A 16,275-nucleotide genomic window follows, 5' to 3' on the forward strand; every position below is an offset into this window, starting at 1 on the left:
TTAATAGGCCTCGATCGGTCGATCAAAAAGGGGCTCGATCGACCATTCCCTTAAAAACGCTAAGTTTTTAGCCAATCAAAAGTAGTTGGATGGTTTTCGGTCGACTGAACAAGTCTTTCGATCGACCGATAAATTGATCATGGTAGAATTTATGAGTAAGAGATAAGGTCAAATTTAGGTTTTCAGTCGACCGAGCAATTGATGATAGGTTCAGTGTTCGGAGATGAACTTATGTTTTCGGTCAAACGAATAAATGCTTGATTTAGCTAGTTTGGGACGCAAGTCTGAGTAAAGGACTGGTTTGATCGACCGAACCGGGCGTTTGTCGGTTGAACCGAGTTATTATTATTATTATTATTATTATTATTATTATTATTATTATTATTATTATTATTATTATTAAATCTTTTCAGAATTGAATTTATGATTTCATGTTTAATTGATGAATCAATTTAACTTGATTTTTTTTAAATGAAGTCTTTAATAATTCATTGTTAAAATTTTATTTAACTTTAATGTACATAATTAGTAAGTTTAAATTATATATTTTAAATTTAAGGTCAGTTTTAATTTTTTAAGATAAGTTTTTAAATTTATTTAATTTTTAAATTAAGTTAAGTTTAAATATTTTAGGTTAATTTTTAAGTTAATAATCTTAGTTTAATTTTTAAGTTAATAATTTTAATAATTTTTATTTAATACTTTTATTTTAATTGATAATTTTAATAATTTTAGTTTAATTTTTTAAGTTAATATTTTATTTTAATAAGTTTAATTTAATTTTTAAGTTAAGTTTAAATAATTTGAGTTAGATTTCAAGTTTGAATTAATAATTAAAATTTAAGTTTAGTTTATTTTATGTTAATTTTAATAATTTAAAGTTAAGTTTATTAATTTAAGAATTAGGTTACGTTTGAATTCATTAATAATTAAGTTTCAGTTTAGTTAATTTAAATTAAGTTTTTAAAATAATTTTCATAAAATACGATACCCAAATTATGAGTTAAATAATAAGTGTTATTGGAGAAATAACTTTATTGAATTTTTCAAGAATTTTTAGAATTTTTTTTGGAATTTAAACGGAGTCCATATGACTCGTTTAAAGGAGATGAGTTGATTAAGCTAGGAAAAAACCTGTTTAGAATATTTCTTATGTGAGAGTTGATTGATTCCATTAATATAAAGTTAAGTATTAAAACCTAAGTTTTAAATTCTCTCCTCCCTATTCATCGTCGACTCCCCTTCTCTATTCCCGATCCCCTTTTGCCTTGTGACCTAACCTCCACCTCTTCTCATCGATGTTGACCGCCCAAGCCCCGATCTGTCTGTCGTCCTTCCATTCCTGGCCATGAACACATGTTGGAAGCTGAGCACACAAGCTCCCTTTACGACTATGCCCTAGCTCTTGATTTCCGTCGTCGCGCACCCTCGCGCCATCGCCAATTGTTGATCGTTGACACCACTATCCTTCTATCACCGTTGTCTGGAAGCCGTTGTGTGATTCTTCTCCTCCACATCACTGGTTCTTCAAATGAAGGCAACTCAGCACCACCTCCTCTTCTTCCCTATTGACCCATTGCTGGCTATCTATATCATTGCTAGGCGAGCAAGGGAGGTGGGTGACGACATTGGTTGCTCTTCAGGTCCTTGATGTTCGAGCCAACTGAGGAGACACACCATAGGATTTCTCGGGAGCTTTCCCCAATCGTCGGAGCTATTTCCTCTTCATGAGAGTTGTTTCCACCACCGGCAGGAGGTCATCTGACTCCTATGCACGTCTAGTATTGATTCTGTCAAAAACCAAGAACTGTTAGCACTCTAGAGGTTGTCGCTGTTAGTGAGAGCCCTAGAGCCGATCATGTGATGATTGTTGTATGGACTTGATGTATCATATTCCTATATTTATAAAGGTATTTCTTTATGGTTATTATACTCACTTGTAATGGTGTCAAATAACTGAGTATAATAGCGTCCTTGAGTAGAAGGTTCTTATCTATATCAATCGATTGGTTGAATTGATAGTGAGATGATATAGAGAACACTACTCTTAATCATTTCCTAGTCAAGTATTAACATTCAGGGACAATGTTAATGCGATGAGACTAGCATGTAGGTCAACTTGATGACTTGATCTCACAAGTCATGGATATTAGATATCAAGTTGATGCATGGGTATGCATTGGAGAATGTATACTGAATGACCCGCCATGAGAAAGTATCATGGATCATTATATGAGTGTCATATACTTTCTCATGTGACTATTAGTATGACTATCAGTCCTTGGACCTGAAGTCACCATGGTTCCCTACATACGGAGTTGCATACTTTGGCTTCATCAAACGTCATCCGTAAATGGGTGGACTATAAAGGCGACTACTGGGTATGTAACAAATTATGCGGATGGATGTAGGTGATGTAGATGAGATCTATCCCTCCTATATGATGGGAGTGATATCATGATTCTTGATAGAGTGAGACCACTAAGTGCATGGGCATGCCCAAATAAGTCAATATGAGATATTGAGTTCATTTGATTAGAGTGAGTCTACTTGGAGTTCAAGATATAGATTGATTAGAGGATGACATGGTCTATGCCTCAATTGATCAATCTAGATGTCAAGGATAGAAGGACATTGTCACATATTGTGAGAGTCACAATTAGTAGTCACAATGGTGATGTTGGATCTCAACATTCTTGTAACTTGGGTAGTAATGATGTGTTGCTAGATACCGCTCATTACTTATGTTTCTAAATGGGTTTAGGAGCATTGTCAACGTTACAAGAACCTATAGGGTCACACACAAAGGGCAGTTAGATGGAGATTAGGTTCATATGATGGACCAAGAGGATTAGGTTTATGTGATGAAGCAAATTGGATTAAGAGTAATCCAAATTAGACTAATTGAGTTGGACTCAATTTTATTCATGTGTTGAATGAGTCTAATTTAGACTATGATTCATTGAGTCAATTTAAACTAATGAATAGAGATTCATTAAATTAAATTGATTTGAAACAAAGGTTAGATTTGATCAACCATGGGAGATAAGAGGTCAAGTTTGACTTGACTTGAGAGGGAAGATGAAGGGTCAAGTTTGACTTGACCAAATGCCACTTCATTGTGACTTGGCATGGGTCGGCCAATGATGGTGTTCCACATCATCAAGGCTACATCATTATGTGCCACCTCATGAGGAAGACCAAGAGTCATGACTCTTGGTATTACATGGAGGTATAAAACCTCCATTAAGTGGCTGGTCACATTAGTGGTGAGGGAATTCTCATTCAAGGCTTCTTCTTCTTCCTCTCATCTCTTCTCTCCTTCTCCTCCATTGTCGAGACCTCTCAAGGGTGCTAACACACTCTAAGTGGTTCTCTCCACCTTTTGTCCGTATGGATATGTATAGAGGAGTGTACACTTGACACTCTACGAGATCCGGCAACCATTTGGACGAGCGGGATAAGCGAAGGGCTTCTCTACAAGGGTAATCTTCCTTTTCATGTAGATCTAAGGTAGATCTAGTGTAGACAAACATGTACATGAATGTTTTTATTTATCTTCGCACAGATCCGTGGCTAGCTTCGAGGTTTCCGCAACGCAAAAAATGGTTTTTGTGGCTCGAAAATACTAACAATCTCCTTGTTTATTCTTGCAATTTTGGCAAATTTAGCTTCGGCCAACACTGTCTGCCAGTGTTCCCTACTCCAGTCATCTTCTTCGATCATGCACTGCCAACCACAGTGAGCTTCCATTCAGATAGAAAAAGGCTGGTTGTTTGATTTGGGTAACTGATTCCATTTGTTGAATTCATTCCAGTGATGATTAGTGTTTAGACAATGGGGGATTTGTGGATGAGTTGATCAATATGTAAGAAGTTAATTGATAGATTAGTTGATATAAAAATGTTTTGTTAGCTGGAGAAGGAAGGCTGGGCAGTAGTAGACCATCTTCCGACCATGAAATTCGTTCGGTCGTGAGCCACTATTAGCCACCACAGATTTGGTGAGTACGTGGATTGATTAGGTTAATTCAATGTCTCATAACCCTAATTGGGATTATATTTGGTTAATCAAATTATGTTAGATTTGTATGATTTTTATTCTATATTATAGAGTTTTGATTCGATTTGAAGTGGCAGACTCGGGGACTTGAAGAAGATTCAACGTGACTTGCAATTAAAGACGGGTACTTCTTCCTTGGCCTCTATAGTTTTTTGAATGTAGTGCATGGATTATCTGATGGATTGGGTTGTTTTTCCTTAACTCCACTTGTATTTTATGTGTACTTGATACTTACATGCTTGATCTTTGAGATGATCTTTTTATTGTCTATACAGTCTCACTATTTGATATTCCTATTCTGTCGGGTGCACATGTGTAGGGTATGCACGATAGGAATTTGCATTTAGATTATTTATATGCAATAACATACACACGAGATTGGTGTGTGCTATAGGAGTCATCATGCAGATTATGCATATATTGTTGTGCACACGTGTATAGGTATTGCTACGTATTGTAGATTTTGTTGGCAGACACGTGTTGGATCTTTATATATATAAATATATATATATATATATATATATATATGATTAATGGATCATATTTCTAGATATATGTATGTTTAGTGTGGACACATATATGATATGTTTTATTGGCAAATTATGTTGATTATACTTAGGTTGTATATATGTACATGTATGGTGAGTATTATTGGAGGTATCTTGTTGATTAAACTTATGATGTGGAGTGTGTACACCTGTCTATTATATTATTCGAGGTATCTTGTTAATTATATCTATTTTGTGTGTGCACTCATGTCTATTATGTTTTATTGGAAGTATTATGTTGATTATACTTATAGTGTATGTACATATATGTCAGGTGAGTATTATTGGAGGTGTATTGTTAATTATACCTACGATGTTTTATGAACACGTGTCCAATGTGTATTGTTGGAGGTATCATATTGATTATACCTATGTTGTTTGTGTGTCGGATGTATACTATTAGAGGTATCATGTTGATTATACCTGTGTGGTGTGTATACACGTATCTGGTGTGTACTATTGAATGATCATGTCGATCATACCTATGTTGTATGTGTTTACGTGCCTGTTGTGTGTGCACATGTGTTGGGTGTATTATTGGTAGTATCATGATGAATCTATCTATGTGGGTGTCTACACCATGTCGTTGTCTGGATATCCTGTCAATTAAGTCTCCTACGAGTGGGTGACTGACTATGATGTTGACAGAGTTGAGATTAACTTGTCAACTAAGTTTCCTACTGGTGAGTGGCCCACTAAGATGTTGAGAGAGTTGACAATGATTGTTATATGTATACCATATCAAGTAAGTCTCCTACGAGTGGGTGACCAACTATAATGTTAAGAGAGTTGACATTGACTTGTCAAGTAAGTCTCCTACTGGTGAGTGCTTGCTGGGTTGTTATACCCTTGTCTACCCACAGTGATCTATGGTAGAGTGATCTAGTGCAACGATAGCTAGATAGCTGCTTCCTGTCTACCTACTAGATAGCTAGATGTCTAGGTCACTTATGGATTGTTTGTGGTGGAGTGTTGGTCCCACATAATGTGGATTAATTGTGATGGAGCGTTGCTCCCACATACGATGGATTACTTGTGGTGGAGTGTTGCTCTCACATACTATGGATTGCTTATGGTTGAGCTTTGCTCCCACATACGATGGATTGCTTGTGGTGGAGCATTGCTCCCACATATGTTATATTGCTTGTGATGTAGCGTTGCTCTCACATTTGATGGTCTATTAGTATTATATGTAGTGGCATATGCTTAGATTTGTACGGTACTCATGTTTCTTATGTTGTACACACATGTTGCATATTTTTGAGATCTTGCCATGATTCATACATGTGCATTTATCATGCATGGATATATTATTATATATATTATTTAGGTGTTATGAGCATGTCTATTGTTGATTGTGATATAGTGATCATTATACCATGTCTAGACTGGTACTAGTATGTATGTTTATCATGTCATATATGATCATATTCTTATTTTTCTATTGAGATTGTATATCTTTGATCGCTTTACACTTTTGTCCATGCACTACCATGTTCTTATTACTCGCTGAGTGATCCACACTCACCGCCCCTTATACTGGTTTTTCTTTCTCCAGGTAACAGGTAGATGATAGAGGAGTTGCTTGGAGGATCCTGGCTGCTAGTCTCACGTCACATCTGAGATTGGTTTTCCACTGCTATTTCATTCTACACTATTTGTATTTTGTATCTGGATTTTGTATTGAGTTGTGTTTTCTTGTTTATAATTTTGAGTCTTGTGGCCACTTTAATTCTTTTTTTTGGATTTTATTGTGGTGTAAGTCATGTCGGCATGCATTCAGTTGAATATGTTGTGTTGTTTTTATGTTTTACTTATGTCTTCCGCTGTATTTTGTTTTAGCCGTATGGGCTATTTATCAACAGCGTGGTTGTATTTACTTCCAACCGTGTGGGTTGTTGATAGCTTGTGCGTAGCCTTGTGGCATTGTATACATGTTTTATTTGTCACTGCTACAGGGGAGATGTTGTCTGATTTTCATCGAACAACCTTACCCTCGGGGTGTAACAATTTATTGGTATTATAGCCACAAGTTTATGAGGCCTATTTTTTATGTTTTGGATTTCATGATTTGTTTTCTCGATGTGACTTTTTCATGTTTTAGGACCAGACAACTGCAGGACATCTCCAAGCTATAGGAAAATAAGGTATGTTCTAGTGGTTATCATACTTGTTTAGGTTCAAAACCTTGTTTAGTTATGTTGGATTGTATATCTATTTGTATACCTGTCTGTTAGTTATCCATTGACTTTGTGTTAGCATGGTGATACTTAATGAGCCAGCCTTATTTATATTTGTAGTCAAGGACGACCACAGACGCGACTAGTTGACACTTTGAGACTCTAACCTAATGCAGAGAATGTAGAATTTTCTGTGGCAACTGAGACCGAGTTGGGAAACAGGGGTCAAGTCTGTCAACAACTTATTGGAGATTAAAGTTCACAGTCTCAGGGAATACCGCCAGTTATACTAACCCTGACCACTACCTGCTAGGTGGAAGATAAGGCATGTATAGCCTTATTGTCTTGAGCAGTAGAGGATCGATTTACTCATGATAGTTTCGTCAGTAGATGATCGACTTACTTTATTTCATAGAGATTCTGATCCTTAGTTTCCTCATACTTAGTTAGATAACCTAGAAGCTACATTCGAGTATATGACTTGTACAGATGTATGAAAGGATGATTTAGCTGCATACCATCTATGAGATTTGACCATTACCTGGTGGAAAATGGAGGATGACTTTCGAGAAAACAAAGCATCTCTTGTTGATGATTTTGAGATGCTCTAGAGATATAGTATTTCTCTACCTCTTTCTGTATAGCTTATCATCAGGTGCTCTTGAACCCAAAAAGGGGGAATCGAGGCATAAGGGTTAACAAGGTGATGGTTAGTTGACTCACCTAATGTTATTCTAGAGGAGATCTTGACTCATGGAATGATCGCATATAGCTAGAGTTCCTCGATGGTGTATTGAGATATATGACCCACAATGATGTGGAGAAGTTGGAGTTATTTACTTATCACTTGCGAGATCATGACATTGTTTAGTGATAAGGTATAGAAGATGATCTTTGAGAGGCAAAGCATTTTTTGGTGTTGATTTTGAGATGTTATGGAGAGCTAGTATTTCTTTGCCTCCTTTTCTATTGCTCATCGTTAGAGGTTCATGAACCTTAAATAAAGCAACCGTAGTATAATGGATTACAAGGCAATGCTTAGTTAACTCAACTAACATTATCTCCATCAAGTAGCTCAAGACCTTAACAACATGATTAATTATCTAAGGTCTTAGAGTCTATATGTCAGAGCAGAGTATTCGACCTTTTGTCGATATTTGTCGGGGGGCATTCACGGGCACGATTATGAGAGTTATGGAAATACCCTCTTAATGGGTAGATTCTTAGTCAAGAGGTTAAGTGACACTTTGGACTTTGTTGTGAGATTATCCAGGACACAGAGAGGACATGATGTGATTGGGATAATTGATCACCGATTAACCAAATTTGTTCAATTTCTACCAATCCGTAAGACAGATTCTTTGGATTGATTAGTAGAGTTCATGGTGTACCTTTGAGTACCATACCAGATAGAGATCTGTGATTCCAACTTTCCGCCCACAAACAAATGGACAGTCTGAGCACACTATATAGATATTAGGGGATTTGTTGTTAGTGGTCATTATAGATTTTGAAGGTAGTTATGAAAATCCTCTATGTCTAGTGAATTTCCCTTACAATAGTGTGAGCATAGTGGAAGTTGGCTGAGTTCATAACCCACAGAGTCATGACTATCTACTTGAAAGTGGATCACCATGTAATTTTATAATGGAATCTTAATCTCTTATGGTTGGAGATTTGTTGAGATACTAGGATGGAGTAGTTTATGTGCATGCAGTTTAGCAGTTACCCTTGAATAAGGATCCTTGATTTTGAGTAGTAAATTTAGGGACCAAATTTTTATTAGTGGGGGAGAATGTAAAATACGGTACCCAAATTATGAGTTAAATAATAAGTGTTATTGGAAAAATAACTTTATTAGATTTTTCAGGATTTTTTTAGAAATTTTTCAAGATTTAAACGAAGTCCATATGACTCATTTAAAGGGGATGAGCGATTAGGTTAGGAGAAAGCCTATTTGGAATATCCCTTATATGAAAGTTGATTGATTCCATTAATATAAAGTTTAAATATTAAAACCTAAGTTTTAAATTCTCTCCTCCCTATTCATCGCCGACTCCCCTTCTCTGTTCCCAATCCCCTTCTTCCTTGTGCCCTAACCTCCAGCTCTTCTCACTGATGTCGACCGCCCAAGCCCCAATCCAGTCGTCATCCTTGTGTTCCTGGCCACGAACATTTGTCAAAAGCTTAGCACACAAGCTCCCTTTACAGTTATGCCCTAGATCTTGATTTCCGTCGTTGCACACCCTCGCGCCATCGTCGATTGTCGATCGCCAATGCCACTGTCCTTCTGTCACTGTCGTCTAGAAGCCACTGTGTGATTCTTCTCCTCCACATCACCGGTTCTTGGAATGAAGGCAACTCAGCATCTCCTCCTCGTCTTCCCTATTAACCCATCGCTGGCTATCTATATCGTTGCTAGGCGAGCAAGGCAGGTGGGTGACGACAACGGTAGCTCTTCAGGCCCCTGATGTTTAAGTCGACTGAGGAGACACACAACAGGCTTTCTTGGGAGCTTTCACCAATCGTCGGAGCTATTTCCTCTTCGTCAGAGTTGTTCCAACCATCGGTAGGAGGTCATCTAACTCCTATGCACGTTTAGTATTTCTTCTGTCAAAAACCAGGGGTTGTTAGCACTCTAGAGGTGGTCTCCTTGTTTATTCTTGCAATTTCGACAATTTTTACTCCGACCACCAATGTCCGCCAACGTTCCCTGCTCCAATCATCTTCTTCGGTCGTGCACTGTTGACCACAGTGAGCTTCCATCCAGAGAGAAAGAAGGCTGGTTGTTTGATTTGGGTAACTGATTCCATTTGTCAAATTCATTCTAGTGATGATTAGTGTTTAGATAATGGGGGATTTGTGGATGATTTGATCAATATATAAGAGATTAATTGATAAATTAGTTGATTTGAAAGTGTTTGGTTAGTAGGATAAGGAAGGGTAGGCAGTAGTAGACCATCTTCTAAGTGTGAAATCCATCCGGTCGCGAGTCACCATTAGCCACCACAGATTTGGTGAGTATGTGGAGTTTTTTGGTTAATTCCATTAGGGTTTCCTATCCTTAATTGGGATTATGTTTGGTTAATCGAATTATGGTAGATTGGTATGATTTGTATACTATGTTGCAGAGTTTTGATTCGGTTTGAAGCAGACTCTTGGACATGAGGATATTCAACGTGACTTGCAATTAAAGGCGGGTACTTCTTCGTTGGCCTTTATAGTTCTTTGAACTTAGTGCATGGATTATTGATAGATTAGGTTTCTTTACCTTGACTCCACTCATATTTTATGTGTACTTGATACTTACATGCTTGATCTTTGAGATGATCATTTTATTGTCTATATAGTCTCACTATTTGATATTCCTATTCTGTAGGGTGCACACATGGAGGGTGTGTACAATAGAAATTTGCATTTAGATTATTTATATGCAGTAGCATACACATAAGGTTGGTGTATGCTATAGGAGTTATCATACTAATTATGAATATATTGTTGTGCACACGTGTATAGATGTTGCTACGTAGTGTAGATGTTGTTGGCAGACATATGTTGGATCTTTTCATGTATATAGGTATATATATGATTAATGAATCATGTTTCAGGATATATGTATGTTTAGTGTGCACACATATCTGATATGTTTTATTGGTGAATTATGTTGATTATACTTAGGTTGTATGTACGTACGTGTATAGTGAGTATTATTGGAGGTATCTTATTGATTAAACTTGTGTTGTAGAGTGTGTACACGTGTTTAGTGTATTATTGAAGGTATCTTGTTGATTATATCTATTTTGTGTGTGCACTCGTGTCTATTAATATGTTTTATTGGAAGTATTATATTGATTATACTCATGGTGTATGTGTATATATGTCAGGTGAGTATTATTGAAGGTGTATTGTCGATTATACATACGTTGTTATGTGCACAGATGTCTAGTATGTACTGTTGGAGGTATCATGTTGATTATACATATGTAGTGTGTGTCTCGGGTGTGTACTATTGGAGGTATCATGTTGATTATACCCGTGTGGTGTGTGTACATGTGTCTGGTGTGTACTATTGGACGATCATGTCGATCACACCTATGTTGTGTGTGCTCACGTGCCTATTGTGTGTGCATGTATGTTAGGTGTATTATTGGTAGTATCATGATGATTCTACCTATGTGGGTGTCTACACTGTGTCGTTGTCTGGATATCCTGTCAATTAAGTCTCTTATAAGTGGGTGACCGACTATAATGTTGAGAGAGTTGACATTGACTTTTCAACTAAGTCTCCTACTGGTGAGTGACCCAATACGATGTTGAGAGAGTTGATAGTGATTGTGATATGTATACCTTGTCAATTAAGTCTCCTACGAGTGGATGCCTGACTATGATGTTGAGAGAGTTGACATTGACTTGTCAACTAAGTCTCCTACTGGTGAGTGACCCACTATGATGTTGAAAGAGTTAACAGTGGAGTTGATATGCTTGCTGTGTTGTTATACACTTGTCTGCCCATAGTGATGTGGTAGAGTCATCTAGCGCAACCGTGGCTAGATAGTTGCTTCCTGTCTACCCACAGTGATCTGTGGTAGAATGATCTCACGCAGAAAAGGACCTTGACATTTCGGACGGCCCACAATGATCTATAGTAAAGTGATCTTGCGCAGTCCCTAGCAAGATAGCTAGATGTCTTGGTCACTTGTGGATTGTTTAAGGTAGAGTGTTGCTCCCACATACTATAGATTGTTTGTGGTGGAGCGTTGCTCCCACATACGATGGTTTTTTTGCGATGGAGCATTACTCCCACATACTGTGGATTTCTTGTGGTGAAGCGTTGCTCCCACATATGATAGATTGTTTGTGGTGGAGCGTTGCTTCCATATATGTTGTATTGCTTGTGATGGAGCATTGCTCTCACATTTGATGGTCTATTACTGTTATATGTACTAGCACATGCTTAGGTTTTTGTGGTACTCGTGTTGCTTATGTTGTAGACACATGTTGCATATATTTGAGATCTTGCCATGGTTCATACTTGTGCATTTATCATGCATGGGTATATTATCATATTCATTACCCAGGTGTTATGAGCAGGTCTGTTGTTGATCAGTGATATACTGATCGTTATACTATGTCTAGACCAGTACTGGTATGTGTGTTTATCATGTCATATATGATCATATTCTTATTTCTCTACTGAGACTGTATATCTTTGATTGTCTTACACTTTTATCCATGCACTATCATATTCTTTTTACCCGCTAAATGATCTGCACTCACCACCCTTTGTACTGATTTTTCTTTCGCCAGGTAACAAGTAGATGATAGAGGAGTTGCTTGGAGGATCCTGGCTACTAGTCATACATCACATCTGAGATTGGTTTTCCACTATTATTTCATTCTGCACTATTTGTATTTTGTATTTGAACTTGATATCGAGTTATGTTGTCTTGTTTATGGTTTTGAGTCTTGTGACCACTTTAATTTGTTTTTTTTGTTTTATTATTGTGTAAGTCATGTCGGCATGCAGTCATTTTAATATGTTGTGTTGTTTTAATGTTTTGTTTATGTCTTCCACTGTATTTCACTTCATCCATGTGGGTTGTTTATCAACTGTGTGGTTGTGTTTACTTCTAACCGTGTTGGCTATTTTAAACTGCGTGGTTGTGTTTACTTCTACCGTGTTGGCTATTGATACCTTTTGAGTAGCCTTGTGGCATTTTATACATGTTTCATTTGTCACTACTACATGGGAGGTACTGCTCGATTTTCATTGGACAACCTTACCCTCGGGTCGTGACAATTTTAGTTAAGTTTTAAAATAATTTTAATTAAGCTTTTAAAATAATTTTCATTAAGTTTTAAAATAATTTTAGTTAAATTTTAAGAGAATTTTAATTAAGTTTTCAAATAATTTTAATTAAGTTTTTAAAATAATTTTAATTAAAATTTAAAAATAATTTAAATTTAATTTTAGGATAATTTTAATTAAGTTTTAAAATAATTTTAAAGATAATTTTAATTAAGTTTTAAAAATAATTTTAATTAAATTTTCAGATAATTTTAATTAAGTTTTAAATATAATTTTAATTAAGTTTAAAAATAATTTTAATTAATTTTTAAAATAATTTTAATTAAGTTTTTAAAATAATTTTAATTAAGTTTTTAAAATAATTTTAATTAAGTTTTTAAATTAATTTTAATTAAAAATTTTAAATAACATTAATTATGTTTTTAAATTAATTTTAATTAAGTTTTTAAATAATTTTAAGTAAGTTTTAAAATAATTTTAATTATTTTTTGTAAAATAATTTTAATTAAGTTTTAAAAATAATTTTAATTAAGTTTTAAAAATAATTTTAATTAAGTTTTCAAAATAATTTTTATTAAGTTTTCAAAATAATTTTAATTAAGTTTTTAAAATAATTTTAATTAAATTTTTAAATAATTTTAATTAAGTTTTTAAAATTATTTTAATTATATTTTAAAAAATTTTAATTAATTTTTTTAAATAATTTTAATTAAGTTTTTAAAATAATTTTAATTAAGTTTTTTAAAAAGATTAAGTTTTAAAAAGATTTTTTATTTTATTTTGTTAAGTTAATGGTTAATTAGTTTGGATTAGACATAGAATTAATGTCTTGATTAGGTTTAATTAATTTAATTTAAAAACTTATCAAAAAAGATTATTTAACTTATGTTAGATTCAAACTTAACTTTGGGTTAATCAAACAAGATTCTTAAGGATAAGTTTTTAGTCAATGGTGAGGCATATGACCTTCTTGTGTATCAACGGTGAACCACTTTGTGAATACTTTCCAAATTAGTCCTGCCCGAAAAACTTAATACTAGGTTTTGGTCTAACTAGCTCATGTTTGACTGGGGTACCTTCGGCTAGATCCACTAAGTCTAATGCACCTAGTAGAATACACAAGATTCAGCCTAGACATGCCTTCGACAAAGCTTCCTTGGTGTACTATCATCCCAGTCTATTCCGACGATATGTTATTAGGGTTTGATAAACCTTTTTAACTAACCGTTGTACACTAAGCAAAAAAGTAAACCTAATCCTAATTATGCAAAGTTGGTTAATTAAGTTTGTTGAACCGTTTTTCTATTTACTCCCCTAGAGTAATAACTTAGATATGGTATATCTAAGTAGTGAAGTTGACTCTTAGGGATCAAATAATGATTTGATTTGATTTGATTTGTTTGGGTAAATATTTTTTAGGGACTCATGCTTGAACTTGATTTTTAACATTTTGATTAATTAGAGATAGATATGGTTTGTTGGTTTTGTTTAGGTTATAGTCAAGTCCCGAATTGTTGTACATAACTCATTACAACCCAAGTACCATATTTAGACACTTGGATCTCAATTCAAACTTTTTCAACATTTTCTTGAGTCGCTCGACTTGACTTCTCAAGTTTGAATTTTCTTCCTCAAGTTTCACAACTTGAGTTGAAGTTCCGACTTGAACTCGGTTAGTCGAGTTACTCAAGTTAACTTGCTCCTTAAGGTGGTCAATTCCCTTAAGTAGCAAGTTATTTTATTTTTTAGATTTTGTTAATTTTTTAAACAAACATTTAACTACTTTAAGTAAATTTGACTTTGAATAAAAGGTTACCATATTGAAATGGATATGGATCCATGACTTCTCTCGGACTCGATGTCGGTCTCCAACTTGGACTCTTCCTCTAACTTGAAATCTTCGTTTCTTGCCATAAGGGCAAGATAACTCAAGTGCTTCAGCTCTTCCGCATCGAACTCCTTGGAAGATGACTCGTCCCATGTCGCTTGGAGGGCCTTCTTCCTTCTTGTTGATTTTGGTCTTTCCTCCTTTCGATTTGGGCATTTGTGTTTGAAATGTCCCTTCTTGTTGCATTCGTAACAAATCATTTCTGATTTATTTTGTATCTAGTTGATTGGTGTCTTCTTGGTGCTCTTTTTGAACTTCTTTCTTGTTAGTAGTTTTCGGACCATGTTGACCAGCTCTTATTCATTGGTTGAGTCTGAGTCAAACTCACTTTCTAGTTCATCCTTGGTTCTGGTCTTCGTTTCTTTGCTTGATCCTACATACAAGGCAATCCCTTTCTCGACTTGACTCAAATTAGACAGTTCATGTAATTCTAATTCATAAAAAGTTCATCTAACTTAAGAATGGAAAGATCTCTCGAAACTTTGTATACATCTACTATTGATGCCCACAAAGCATTTCTTGAGATGGCGTTTAGTGCGTACCTTATTGTGTCACGATTCTCCAGGTTGTGTCCAATTAGATGTAAGTTGTTGATAATATCTTTCAGTTGAGCGTGTAGTTGCATGGCCATCTCTCTAGGAAGCATTTTAATATTAAATAAATTATTTAATAATAAATCTCTTTTATTTAACTTGGATTTATCGGTTCCTTCGTGCAGCTTTACCAGATGGTCCCAGAGTTCTTTTGCATTTTCGTAGGGCTCGACTTGATTCAGTTCTTCTATGGTCAAGCCGCACTATATTGTGTTGATTACTTTGTAGTTTAGTTGCAACTTCTTGATCATTGGGGGAATCCAATCTTCTAGTTCTATCGACTTTCCATCAACCATTGGAGGAGTGTATCCTTTGATTATGGTGAACCAAAGTTCGATGTTGGATTTGAGGTAGTATTTCATTTTGTTCTTCTAGTAGCTGAAGTTCTCCCTTTTGAACAATGGAGGGCAAACGTTGCTATATCCTTCTTGGTAGGAGTTTGACATCCTTGTGACACAGAGTAAAAAGGAAGAAAATTTTCAAGACTCACATCTTGGGATTAGTAGTGTTCGATAAAGAAAAAAAATATTACTTAAGAATTAAAGGAAACACTTTTAAAGAAAAAGAAAAGTTTTTAAAATTGCTCGAAAAACGATTAAGTAATTTCAGATATACTAGGCTCTGATATCAATTGAAGGATCAATAGAAAGTGATAGATGAGGGGGGGGGGGTGAATATCGCTTTCTTTTAAAAAATTTTCTTTTCGTAACAATTCGTAAAACGAATATCAAAGCCGTAACAGAAGATAAAAGTAAAAGAAAAATAGATGACTCAGTTAGTTACTTGGTTTGGAACCTATATCGACTCCTACTCCAAGACCTGTGATCCTTGATTGCACCGTTAGACAATCCACTAGAATTCTTCTTTTTAAAATCTTTGGAAAGAAGCAATGCATACAAAATGATGAATGTAAGATAGTAACACACTATTATTTTTTGGAAATTAAAACAATGCAAGCTTAAACAAAATATATTGACACTAGATAGAAGATAAAGCTTAGTCGTTACTTCTTGGATAGAGTAATAGCTTGCTTGAAGGTGCGTTGTAGACTAGTAGCATGAACAACAGTTTTGCACAGAGATGAACCGAAAACTGATACTTTGCCTCAGACCTTGAGCTCTACTTATATAAGCATTGATCGGTCGACTGATAAATCGTTTGATCAACTAATTAGTTCGATCGACCGAACCTCCTA

This window comes from Zingiber officinale, chromosome 4A (assembly GCF_018446385.1).
Source record: "Zingiber officinale cultivar Zhangliang chromosome 4A, Zo_v1.1, whole genome shotgun sequence".
Classification (NCBI taxonomy): domain Eukaryota; kingdom Viridiplantae; phylum Streptophyta; class Magnoliopsida; order Zingiberales; family Zingiberaceae; genus Zingiber; species Zingiber officinale.